Here is a 12,388-nt window from a genome sequence, read left to right as displayed (position 1 = left end):
TTTATATACCCTGTTTGTTGCTGGGAATTGGATTGAAGGGACCATATATTCTGCAAACTAATAACTGATATTCCCAAAGAATTGTGAAGTAATTCTTTTAAATATCAGTTTTGTTGGTGTTTTAGAAAATAAAATGGCACGTTCAGAGTTTGTTCTAGATAGTATGATTTTGGATGTTATTAAAAACAAGTTTTAGTTCTTTGCTTGATTAAAAAAGTGTTGTCTTCAAGTCTGGAGAAGAAAACAAGAACAAAAAGCTTATTCTTTCTTCAAACTATGAAAACAATGTGTTTATTTGTAATTTTCTCTGAATTACAGGGATTTTTTTGTACTAACCAGACCTCTTTGTTTATAGATAAATTGAACCATGGTCACCATTGTTTTTATTGTAGAACTGCTGTTTGAACTCTGTTCCTTTGGTATAACAGGGCTCTGTGCAGTAAATGTTATACTTTCTTGCCTAGAAGAGAAGAATTCCTCACAGGTGATCCTGAAGTGGTTTATAGGTTCTACTTGCACTTTCTCTGGAGTTTAACTTAATGAAAGCTTGAAAACTGTTTAAAATGTTTTCATTGTAATGACATCTGCTTCTATCTCCTTTACATGTATTTTATATGGGATTAAATTTCTTGGGGAAAAATGGTAACAAGTTTCCAGCACAGTGAAGCACAAAAAAGAATGACTAAGTGAAGACCAATTTAATATCCTTCAACTGTGATAGGGTTTTTTTTTTTTTGAGAAATGTCAATCAACCATAAATGAATTGCAATATACAAAACTTCAAATAAAATCTCAATGCATACAGAATAAAGAATGAAAGGGTATGGAAAAAAACAAAGCTAGTTTATGGTAAAAGCAGTGTATGTCTTATTTGTTTGTTACAAGCTTTTCTTTTCTGACACTTGCAGCAGTGAAGGGTCTGTTTGGGTTTTCTGTTCTGGGAGGTGTGGGAAGAAGAGTTGCAGAGAAGGAAGAGCGAATTGTTTTAGTTCTTAAATTATGCATCTGCTCCACTCTAAAATATGAAAAAGTCTGCAGTGTCTGGAAGCTCAAAGTAATGGTTTCTGCTGTTTCTTATTTAACTTTTTTTTTTTAATCTTCCAGTGAATATACGATTCTGAGAATTTCACTGCTAAGTGTTATTCTAGACTAGACTTGAGTACTTCATACTTTAAACACAAATGCATTTAATTGGAACTGCACATGAAAATATTTATGGAACAAAAATTTGTCCATCCCAATATTGGTTCTTTTCCATTTTTCTTGTTCTACATCCCTTCTCTGCTTCAGCCATCTTCAGTGTTCCTCTAGCTGCTACCAGATTTCTGGGCACTTGGAGCTCTTGGCCATTCTTAACTGGCTCAGATGTCATCCTGGATCGTGTATATTGTTATTTTTTTTCCAGTAACAGTAATAGCCTTTGGTCTTGTTGAGTTTATTTCTTGTTAATGTTGAATTTACACAGGAAGCCTCCTACAGGACATTTAAATTAGCTTAGTTGATAGAGACATTGCCCTGCCTTCTGAGGTCTGCTTGACCTCTTTCATCTCTGTTTATACTTCCTATCATATATTCTTTTTAGCCCTATGCCATTTACTTCATTATTTTAATGCTTAAAAAATACACTTTTCTTCTAGAGAAAAGTCCCGTGGCTGTAGAAAATAATAAGCTATGTAATGGCTTTATATATCTAAAAACAGTCTTAATAACTACTGGCATTCTAAAATGTGATAAAATGTTTTTCTGCATTAGTGTTTTCAGACTTAATGTTCCTTTGCATCTAAATGTTTGGAATTATTGATATACATGGCTCTCAAGATTACCTGGCTAGTTTAAGATCATTTTTGTCAGTTTATAAGGATACGGTTTGTTTATTTTTACTAATCTTGTGTTCCATTTCTCTTCAAAAGTCCATGCATCAGTGTGTACATCATATGTTCTTGTTTATATCAATCTCTAAACTATCAACATATTGAAAAAGTTACTGCAGGCTCATCCTACAAGCTCCACAGCAGTCATACTTTTTTCTCAGAACCACTGTGCAAAGCTGTAGGGATCCAGCTGTGGGAAATCATGCATCTTCATGCCTCGATCATTTATTAAGATGAAATGGGACAAAGACTTTACTCAGTACATTCCTATATATCACTATTATACTTTTATAAGGAGTTCCAGACTGTTTGGAGCCCAGAGACCTTTTCATCCTATGCATGGATTAGATGCTTTCTTTAAATCTGCTACGTACTGTGATCTTGATTCCTTTATCTCGTTTCATTATATGCTTTTCACTTAATTTAAAATACATGACACACCCTGGGCTATTTTCACTTATTATTTAAAAATGATTACACAGGAAAATTATTAAATTTGTAAATAGCCTAGGATTTTTGATTATTATTATTTTTTAAATACAGTGCTACAATAGAAGTTCATTTTTTTCCTTTAGCCTTTCAACTAAAGTAACAACTACTAAGTAGGTCAGAGGTTACAACATTTGTCTGTATCTTCAATTTTCAACCTCTTGATTGTGACTTCTTGAGAGGTAAGAGCTAAATTTTCAGCAAAACATTACAGTTGCAGACAATAATAAAAGCTTTATGTAGGTGAGAAAAGGAGTCTGTGAGGTCGGCTCTTTTCATTGGTTTTCTTTCACTACTTGCCAAAATGTTACAGCTTTATACTTAACAAGTTAGACAGTAGCACACTTACTGTTCTTTAACCTGGCTCTAGTAGAAGAGATCCCCAGGCAATCTTGCCAGCTGTTTGGTAGTGGCTGCTGGCAGTCTTTCCCTGAGTCAGGCTTTGTCTGATGGAATGGTGCACAAGACTCAGCAAGATACTTAGGTTAAAAAAATGTTTAGTTTGAAAAACCACAGTTTATAATAGTAGTGAATCTTCTTATCATCTCCGATGTGTTGTGTTATGCAGTTTTTGAGTTGGGTCAGTGTGACCTGAAATGTGCTGAGAGCTATGCTCTGTTTTTCTGTTCCTACCTTTAAAGTAAATATCTAGGGCAAGCTATCTGAGAGCCTTATTTTCTCTTCTCAGAAGCAGAATGACTTGATGCCAATTTTCATTTTGGATTTGATCCTTGTTCCCAGAGATTATACTGTAGGACATCATACATTAATATCTTTCCTCATCTTTCCCAAATTTCTTAAAAATGTTTATAGTGCCTTTCTTGATTTATGGCTTTAGCCTGTAGGGTACCTTGCTCTGCTTACAGGACTTTAAGGTAGAATGCTTTCACAGAACGTGCTTCTAAACATTAATCATGTTACTCCTTTCAAATTTTATAATGCTTGTTATTATCTTCTCTAAGGAGAGATCTCTTCTCATTGTCTACAGTTAGATGTCTGTGGCTGAGTTGGGCACTGTAAGCTCCAGTACAGCTGGAGGCAAAGGAGAAAGTCAGGGTATATTTTGTTTATTCTAGCAATCTACTTGGAGAGTGACTTACTTCATCCATAAGCTGCCTAGCCTTGGAGACTAGTTTAAGCATCTACTATATCGTGCCCATTTTTAGATTTTGCATATGAGATGGGATTAATCTGAAGATATTCAGTGTGCAGTCTTCACTCAAGAGTTTTTAAACTTAGGCTGGCCCATTGCAGAAGCTCTTGTTTTAGACAAGATTCAGCAGTCTGTTGGGAAATAGCGAGGCATATAAGCAAAGAATATTCTATAAGATTCTAGAAATTGAACTCTCAAAGCCAGAAATCAAATAAACAAATAGACTAACCCAGGTGGGAAGAACCTCTTGGAATTAATGCTTCAATTTTTTTACTGTCTTTCATTGGACTTCCATGGTTATGTATGATATATACCTACCAGTTTGATTCATAAACTTACATGAGCCTTCTGGTAAAATTAAATCTTTCATTTTTTGATCACGGTGTTTTCCTTCTCATCAGTATCATTGTGGGAAAACAGTGATTACTACTCATCTCTCCTGGGTGATTTACGGAATTTATTTGGGCAAAAATGGCATATATTGAAATATTCCTTGAGGCATCTCAGTGAGCAGTCTCTTTAATTTTTCATCTTCCTAAATGTAACTTCCTAAAGCCCAGGCATCCCCAATCACCAGTGACAGTAACTGCAGTGCAACAGCTAAAACCGAGGCCAGCAGCTTGACTAAATCATAATGCACAGTGTCTTACTCACTCACTGGTAAGTAATTCCCTTAACTGGAATATCTATGAATAGTTTGTTTTAGGTTATAAGAAGTATTAATCTCTAAATGAAGCTTTGAGATGCAAATAGAATGTGCTGAATAAATATCAATTATTATTCATTAAAATGCAAATGGAGATAGGCACTTCTGAGACAGTTTAAGTGGTCAAAATAAATTAAATAAAGGACAGAACACCAGTAATTAGACATTCATAAATCACACATAAGATATTGCCATGATTACCGGACACACATACTACAAAGCTCTGTGTTTGTCCTTCAGCTTTATGCTGTAGCCTTAGAACACTTTTTGCCTCCAGTGACTATTCAAAATATTCAGGCACCACAATTCATACTAAAATTTTATTAGATGTGTTTTAATGATAACTTCTTAATGGCAGTAAATTTTAGCAGCATGACTTTAATTCATTTTAATGAATTCTGTAGTTAAATCCCTGTATGTTTTCTAAAAAGCCTACTCTCACTTTCCAGAGCATAAGTGTATTGGAATAGTTTAGTTTACCACTTAATGTTCATATGTTTTCCAGGTTTACTTAGGTTTTATGCTTTCAGTTCTGCACAGGGGAGCCGTTAAATCCTGTACGCACAAATGCCAATCAAAGAATTAAAAAAGACAATGAAAATTTTGTGGCTTTTTCTTTTCCTGCATGCTTTGCAGCAACTAATTTGGTTTTAAATTGCTGTCAGGACCAAATGTGGATTGAACAACAAAGTGTACCAATATTTTGTTATTTATTATGGACACAGTTGTAATGTGTTGTTAACTTTTAAATGTCCTTTGAGATATAAATTTGCAGCAGTCTACTAATGGCTCTGTGATAACAAAGGGAGATTACTTTTAGTATGATAAACATATTGTTAGGACACTGCTTCGTTAAGCCATATCTGTGTGTATGCATACACATAGCTAATTAATGCTGAGTGTAGCCACATGTCAACATTTAACCCTTCATTATCTCTTTAGTTCGATTTTAAAAAGCATCAAATGAAATAAAAATAATTCTAGGACTTGGTAATTAGTAACCTGTTGAAGCACTTAAATCTAGAAGTAAATAAGATCCAAACATAAACTGAACTATCTATAACTATATATAACTATCTGCTAATAGCCACATCCTAAAGCAAATTTGTTTTAGCTATTACTGAGAGCACAACTTTGTATTTAAAAACTATTTTTTTTTAGTGAGTTCAAGTGACTGTTCAATAGAAGGGCTTGTTTTGATCTCTGTGGAACACTATTGTGAAATTTAATCAAGTAAAATCCTTTTATAAGTAGTATGAAAAAAATCTAGTAAGAATGAATAGCTTTCATACATTTTGTTGTGGCACCAAAATGAGAGATTATTTTAATGTCATTAGATTTAATTAACGTATATTTAGTAAATATAAGTTATAGTACAAGTCCTTGATGCATTTGAAATTGCTTTGAAACTGCAATGTGAAGAGTGGTATTTTATGGAGGACAATCTCCATAAATAGATTAAAAATAAAAAGGTGGTTTTTCTTTTTTTTTTTTTTTTTTCCTTTCCTGAAGCCAGCTTTTCAGTGGCATCAAAATCAGATAGAAAGCAGACTAGATAGTCATCTTGAATTGTAATGATGTCAGGAAATGAGAAGGTATCAGAATTAAATATTTCATACCTTCATTCTTTATAAGTATTGGAAAGAATAAAGAAAAGGAGAATTTCAATAAAATGTTCATTGTGAAAGCTGAGGCAGAACTTGAATGACTGCCCTTTTCATTTATACATGTTAGTCCTTCAAACAATTGGGATAGCGATGTTTGTAAATTTTCACATTGCTGTCACTAGTGTTTGCCTTTCTACCTGCTCCAATTAATAATAATAATAAAAGGTAGTGAATCTGACTTTCATATGTAAAGTATTTTACTCATTTTATTTAAACAAATTGGCAAATGGCATTATGCTCATGGAGACATGATGGGACAGCTCTTGTGACTGGAAAGCTGTCATGGGTGGCTACATGTTTTTTAGGAAAGACGGGACAGTAAGGCAAGGTGGTGGAGTTGCTCTTTATGTGAGAGAACAGCTGGAATGTATTGAGCTCTGCCAAGGGATGTATCATGAATAAGTGGAGAGTTAATGGGTGGGAAGTAAGGGGCAGGCTAATGTGGGTGACCCTCATTTGGGACACACCTCTGGGTGTTTACTGCAGGCCACCTGATTGGGAGGAGGATGTTGATGAGGCCTTCTACAGACAGCTGAAAGTAGTCTTACGATCATAGGCACTGGTTCTTATGGGAGACTTCAACCATTCTGGCTTTTGCTGGAAAAGAACACTGCCACTCGCACACAGTCCAGGTGGTTCCTGCGGTGTGTGGAAGATAACATGCTGATGCAGGTGGTGGAAGAGTCAATGAGGAGAGGTATGTTGCTGGATCTGCTGGCACAATCTGCTAGATATGTTGGTACAAATAATGAAGGACTGGTTGGGAATATGAAGGCTGGGGGCAGCCTTGAATGCAACAACTATGAGGTAGTGGAGTTCAGAATCTTACATGGAAGGAACAAAGCAATAAGTAGGATTATAACCCTGGAATTCAGGAGAGCCAACTATGACCTCATTCTGATGCTTGAGTTTCTATTGGAAAGTCAAATAATGGGAATCATGTTCCTGGCAATAAATTTCAGGTTTCTGCACATTTACTTCTTCAGTGTGTTGCAGATTCTTTTATAAATGGTGGGAAAAGCTAGCCTGTAACTGAATACACGTATCTTTTGTATGCTTTTAGTGACACCACTATTTATAAGATCCTGTACCTGGGTTGAGGCAATGCCAAGCACAGATACAGGCTGGGCGGAGAATGGCTTGAGAGCAGCCCTGAGGAGAAGGATTTGGGAGTGTTGGTTTGAAGAAAGATTCAATATGGGTCAGCAGTGTGCTTGCAGCCCAGAAGGCCAACTGTATCCTGGGTTGCATCAAGAGAAGTGTGACCAGCAGGTCAAGGGAGGTGATTCTGCCCCTCTACTCTGCTCTTGTGAGGCCCAACCTAGAGTACTGCATCCAGTTCTGGGGCTCCCAATACAAGAAAGACATAGAGGTGTTGGAGAAGATCCAGAGTAGGGCCATGAAGATGATCAGAGGGCTGGAGCGCCTCCACTACAAGGACAGGCTGAGAGAGCTGGGGCTCTTCAGCTTGGAGAAGAAAAGGCTCCAGGAGGATCTTATAGCTGCCTTCCAGTACCTGAAAGGGGCCTACAGGAAAGCTGGAGAGGGACTTTTTAGAAATGCATGATACGGCAGGTCAAGTGAAAATGATTTTAAACTGAAAGAGAGTAGATTTAGACCAGATATTAGGAAGAAATTCTTTACTGTGAGGGTGGTGAGACACTGAAACACGTTGTGAATGCACCCTCCCTGAAGGCATTCAAGGCCAGGCTGGATGGGGCTTTGAGTAATCTGGTTTAGTGGGAGGTGTCCCTGCATGTAGCAGTTGGAATTAAATGATTTTAAAGATCCCTTCCAACCCAAACCTTTCTATAAATCTATAATTATTGGAAGATTAGAACTAGTTTTTTATTCTTGAAAATTTAAAGAAACTTATTTATGAGTGTTGGGAAGAACCTATATCTGCTGTCAGGTGCATTAAATCACTGGAGTTACACTTAAAATATAAGGTTTAGGATTATGAGTCATAGGATTAAGCATCTTTCTGCTTTTGCGAGGGGTAATGTTCTTCAAATGCAGCCCTCGTGTGAGGCTTGATAGACCTTACTGGCCTTGTAGCTGAAATCTGAAGCATTTCAACTTTGAGGAGGGGGTGAGGGTCTGAACTTTTGCTTGTCGATATTTATTTTACTTTGATCAAATGGAAAAATCTATAAAGATTTAGTTACTGAATGTGAATAATTCCTCATTCTTTAAATATAAATTCACTTATTTTGCAATGCCAAGAATAGGAAATCTGTCCGCTGGCAGAAACAATTTGATATGGTAAGGACTTGTCAGCATTTTATTACAATTCCATTCCTCAGGGTGTAAATATTTGTTTCAAGCTGAAAGCTGAGTTAGAAGCATCAACCTCATGACAAACTTGCATTATCAAATTCATCTAAAATAGGCTAAACAGAACAGAGATCTGTCTTACTTCTGACCATTCTGTATATATTACTGGAAAAAACTTTTTTGTATATAACCAACTTTTTAGTAGGACTCATCTGAAACTCTTTTGATGTTTACTTTAAATGGTTGTTAATTATGGAGACGGAAGTAAATATTAACTTTAACCTGTGGATGTTTTGGTTGTGGGTTTTTTTGTTTTGATGGGGAGGCAGTTGGTTTTCCCCTCTCATTATCTCATCTGCATATTTGAGTTACTAATTATACAGCTTGAACTAAAATTCTCTATATTAGAGTAAACATGTTAGTCTAGAGTCTTAATGGTTAGAAAAGTAACAGAAAGAAGTGGAAATCTACTGAGAGTTTTATTGCTTAACGGGTGTACCTGTCTCATAGCACCAATAAAGTCAAATAAAGGAAAAGGACATTTCGCTCTTTCCTACACGTGGGTGATTGCTCCAGGTCTCCCCTGCTTGTGAACTGGTGGCATACTGATGCACAGGCAGTATTACTTCCTGATAGCACCAGAATGCTGCTTATTCTATGTGAAGAAAAAAAGTAAAGCTGTTTTGGCACTCTGAGACTTCAAATAAAGTAGTATTATTATAAAATGATAAAGAATGATTCAGATTAGAGTGATGAGACAACGGTAAAAAGAAACCCTCAATTCTTTGCCAAATTATTGCATAAATAGTATACATAGATATCATTCTGTTGTTGAACTTTCCAGCAAAAATTATCTGATCTGATGGCACACTGTTGACACCAACGACTTTTTCTTATAACATAGTACTATCAGGGTGGGTGGAGGAAATTGTCAGTTTGGTGGGAAAAAAAAATCATTCAGAATGCTTAGGTGACTTTAATCTCAAAGTCACAATAAGACTACATGCAGGAGCAAAGGACATAAGTTCTCTGGCTTGTATGCATCTTTTTTTTAAATTATTATTAGATTAGGTAGAATCCTGGAGCTTAGAACTTGTGTTTTCTTGATATAATAAATATGGATGCAACTCAGGAGATGTTGTCCATAACATGGTCCATGTTAACTTCAGTTTATTTTGCTCTTCTGTGTCATTCATAAGAGAGGAAGAGAAAACAGAGAGGTTACATGAGCAACAAGGCTGAGGATGATTCTAAACTCCAGTAAGGGAGTGGAATGGGCTAGATCTTGTCAGTAACACGGAACAAATGGAGTAGAAGAGAATCACTAACAGTGACGATTAGTATTTTACTTACTGGACTTATCTCCTAGCCAAAGAAACTCGGAGTTGTCATTGTATAAATGCAGAATAGCTCAGCCTGTACTGTTCGTTATGTAGTGCCAATGCATCATATTTAGTATATTTACTGGATTCAATTTGTATTGATTGGTTGCCTGGGCTAGTTCATCTGTCTCCAAGTTGGATGTTTTTTATATTTCAATAAGCCTCTATAAAGACTTAATCTTAATCATTTGGTGTAGAAATAGCTGACAGGTAGCCAACTTTTTAACTTTTCTTTTTATTAGCTTAGCCTCAGACTGAAAATAATATTATCTTTCAATATATCTGGAAATGTATGGGCAAGACTAAGCCATGATTCAGAGGAATGTCCCTTTAAATTAGAGCTATGAGATGGATATAAGTAATGTGATCAGATGGCATAAATAGAAAAAAGAAAGGGAGGAAATAACGTTTAAAAACAGATGCCTGGCAGCAATTTTTCACATTCACAAAAAGTGTGTGGAATGACCATCCATACATGATTAAGCTCTGCAGACTAGAATATTGAGCCATTCAGGGAAATTAGAAAGCATCCAGGGGTATGTATGGCAAAGGAAACTTGGAAAAGGGGGGAACTTTTAAAATATGCTTATATTCATATGTACTTGGGTATATCAATATTGAAATTACTATTGACAATTCATCATCTCAATGCACTGTTCATCAGTACCCTCTCTTCAGTCATTTATTGGGGAGACTTATAAGCTGATTAATATTTGCCTTTTGACCTTTTATCTCCTTATTTGCAGGTTTCTTCTGACTTCACTGTACAGAGGTTACCCATCCAAAAATTGTTGTGATAGTGGAATCATGTCATTTGTAAAGTTCACCATCAGCAGCAGAGAATGATCGTTTTCTGTGGCAGAAAGGTAAGTTTAGCTTCTACTGCTTACAACCTTTCAGACCTGGATGAATTCCATATAGAATATTTGTCTCTATTTTGGATGTTTATTGCAGAATATTTGAAACTTTTTTTAATCAGTGGCAGTTATTTTTGCTTAACAGATGCATGATTTACAGATAGAATTACAGTGCTCTGCATTGGGTAGTCTTACAGGTAGACTAAGAAAGCAGACAGAATTCTTACGAGGGTTACAGTAAACTGCAATTTATCTAAATTAAATGTTGGAAGTTTTAGGTTTATACTTTTATTTCAGTTATAAATATGCCTGAGTAAAGAGACCATCCCTAGGCAGTAATACGTAACTAACTATTGTGCACTTTGGTTGTCTCAAGTCAAAAATTGACTGTGAAGCTGCCACAGTTCATCATAAATGGATCTATCCCAGAGAAACTTAGCTTTGACTAAAAATGTAGTCATGGCAGCAAAAGAATGCTCTTTTCTTCAACAACTTCTGCATCCATGTGAATTGATCATAAATCAACGCCGGTGACCGACACTGGAAAGATTCATTTCAAATCAGGAGATGAAAGATTCTTCTCTCTAAAATATCATAAAGTGACTAAAGATCACGTTCTTTAGGGACAACGCAAGGAGTATTTTGTGAAGTCAGTATTTTAACAGAGTCAGAAATCTGAATGAGGTAATGTTTTTTTTTTTTTCTATTGGTTTTTCAATGAGTGAAAACCAATTCAAGTCACTTTTATTTAATTGACTTTTTTTCTGCTATGTATGATGCATCCATTCATGTAAAATATGCAGCGTGTATTATAGTGTAGTATTAACAGTTGGTTATCCTAACAGACAGATGTGTTGTCATTCAAAATTTATCAGAATACAACCTGTAAAATATTCCAAATACTAAACTATTTGTTTACTGTTCTACATAAATCAGACATCCTGTATGCTGTCATGCTTATTCTAAGACCTCAGTGTTTTCCATTTTATTATTATTATTTTTTAATTTTGTAAATAAGCAACAAAAACTAAGTTAATCATATAATGACATTTTAATGACAGCATGCAAGTAATGGATGATGAAACTAGAATTTTCAGATATTATCATGAGAAAAGGGAGGAAGTGGTAGTCTTTTTGATTGTTATAAGAATAATTGGTTCATTATCATAATTATATTCTTGTCCATGATAGCAAGGTCAAACCAAATAATAGGAACAGTGGTGTTATGTCGGTTTACAGACTGTGACAGGTATTAATTGAGGAAATGAGCATTTGGTTCTGCTGAAAAGAGACAGGTGAACAGCAAACCCAGAGGACCTTCCCCATACTTCATATTCTTCACCATATGTAGTAGGACTTCCTAATTTGGTCATGGACTCCAAAAGGACAAGAGATTGCATCTACTTCTGATCTTCCATTTCACTTCAACATAATATAAAAGTGGAACTAATATATTTTATTTTAAATCTTTTCTTTTTTTTAAACATACTCTGTGCTCCAATTTAATTGAATGCTAATGTTTTTAAATACTCAAGTCTGCTTTATATTTTAACATAAGTTCTAACAAACTTGCCTTGGTCATTAACGTATGTCACAAATGATTTCAGCAAAAGGATTTTGGCTATTGTTTCCCTCTATCCCAGAAGTCTTTAATGGTATGAGCAATTATTTGTTTTGACCTATTGAATAGCGAAAAACATAAATATTATAAAAGGTTTAACTTCCTCCCAGGAAGAGTACACAATAAGCTTAATATTTCTTCTAAACCAATAGTTGAGTAACTGGACTGGACTAGGGGACATTTTTATTACTCCATAATATCACCTGAAATTACTAATAGAGAAGACAAGGTGATAAATATGTTGAATAAGCAGTGTTGTTATTTTACACAATTCCCAGCAGTGTAACAGCAGATGAAGAATAAAGCCCCAGTGTTAACCGCTGAATAAACATGAGAATGTTTTGTTTGATATCTGTGCAGAGCAA

General features: G+C 35.4%; 1 protein-coding gene across 3 annotated transcripts in view; it reads left to right on the top strand.

Annotated features, from left to right (window-relative positions):
* The window catches only part of THSD7A (thrombospondin type 1 domain containing 7A), a 272,803-nt gene that overhangs the window by 25,886 nt on the left and 234,529 nt on the right, over positions 1–12,388 (top strand). For all 3 annotated transcript variants that reach the window (XM_015281884.4, XM_025147356.3, XM_046938330.1), the window contains exon 2: positions 10,292–10,411. The gene's annotated coding sequence lies outside the window, so the exon portion shown is untranslated. The remainder of the gene's footprint in view (positions 1–10,291; positions 10,412–12,388) is intronic.

Source organism: Gallus gallus, chromosome 2, assembly GCF_016699485.2.
Source record: "Gallus gallus isolate bGalGal1 chromosome 2, bGalGal1.mat.broiler.GRCg7b, whole genome shotgun sequence".
In the NCBI taxonomy this organism is placed as follows: Eukaryota; Metazoa; Chordata; class Aves; order Galliformes; family Phasianidae; genus Gallus; species Gallus gallus.
Note: the sequence above shows the minus strand (reverse complement) of the source record. Positions and strands in the feature narration are given on the sequence as shown.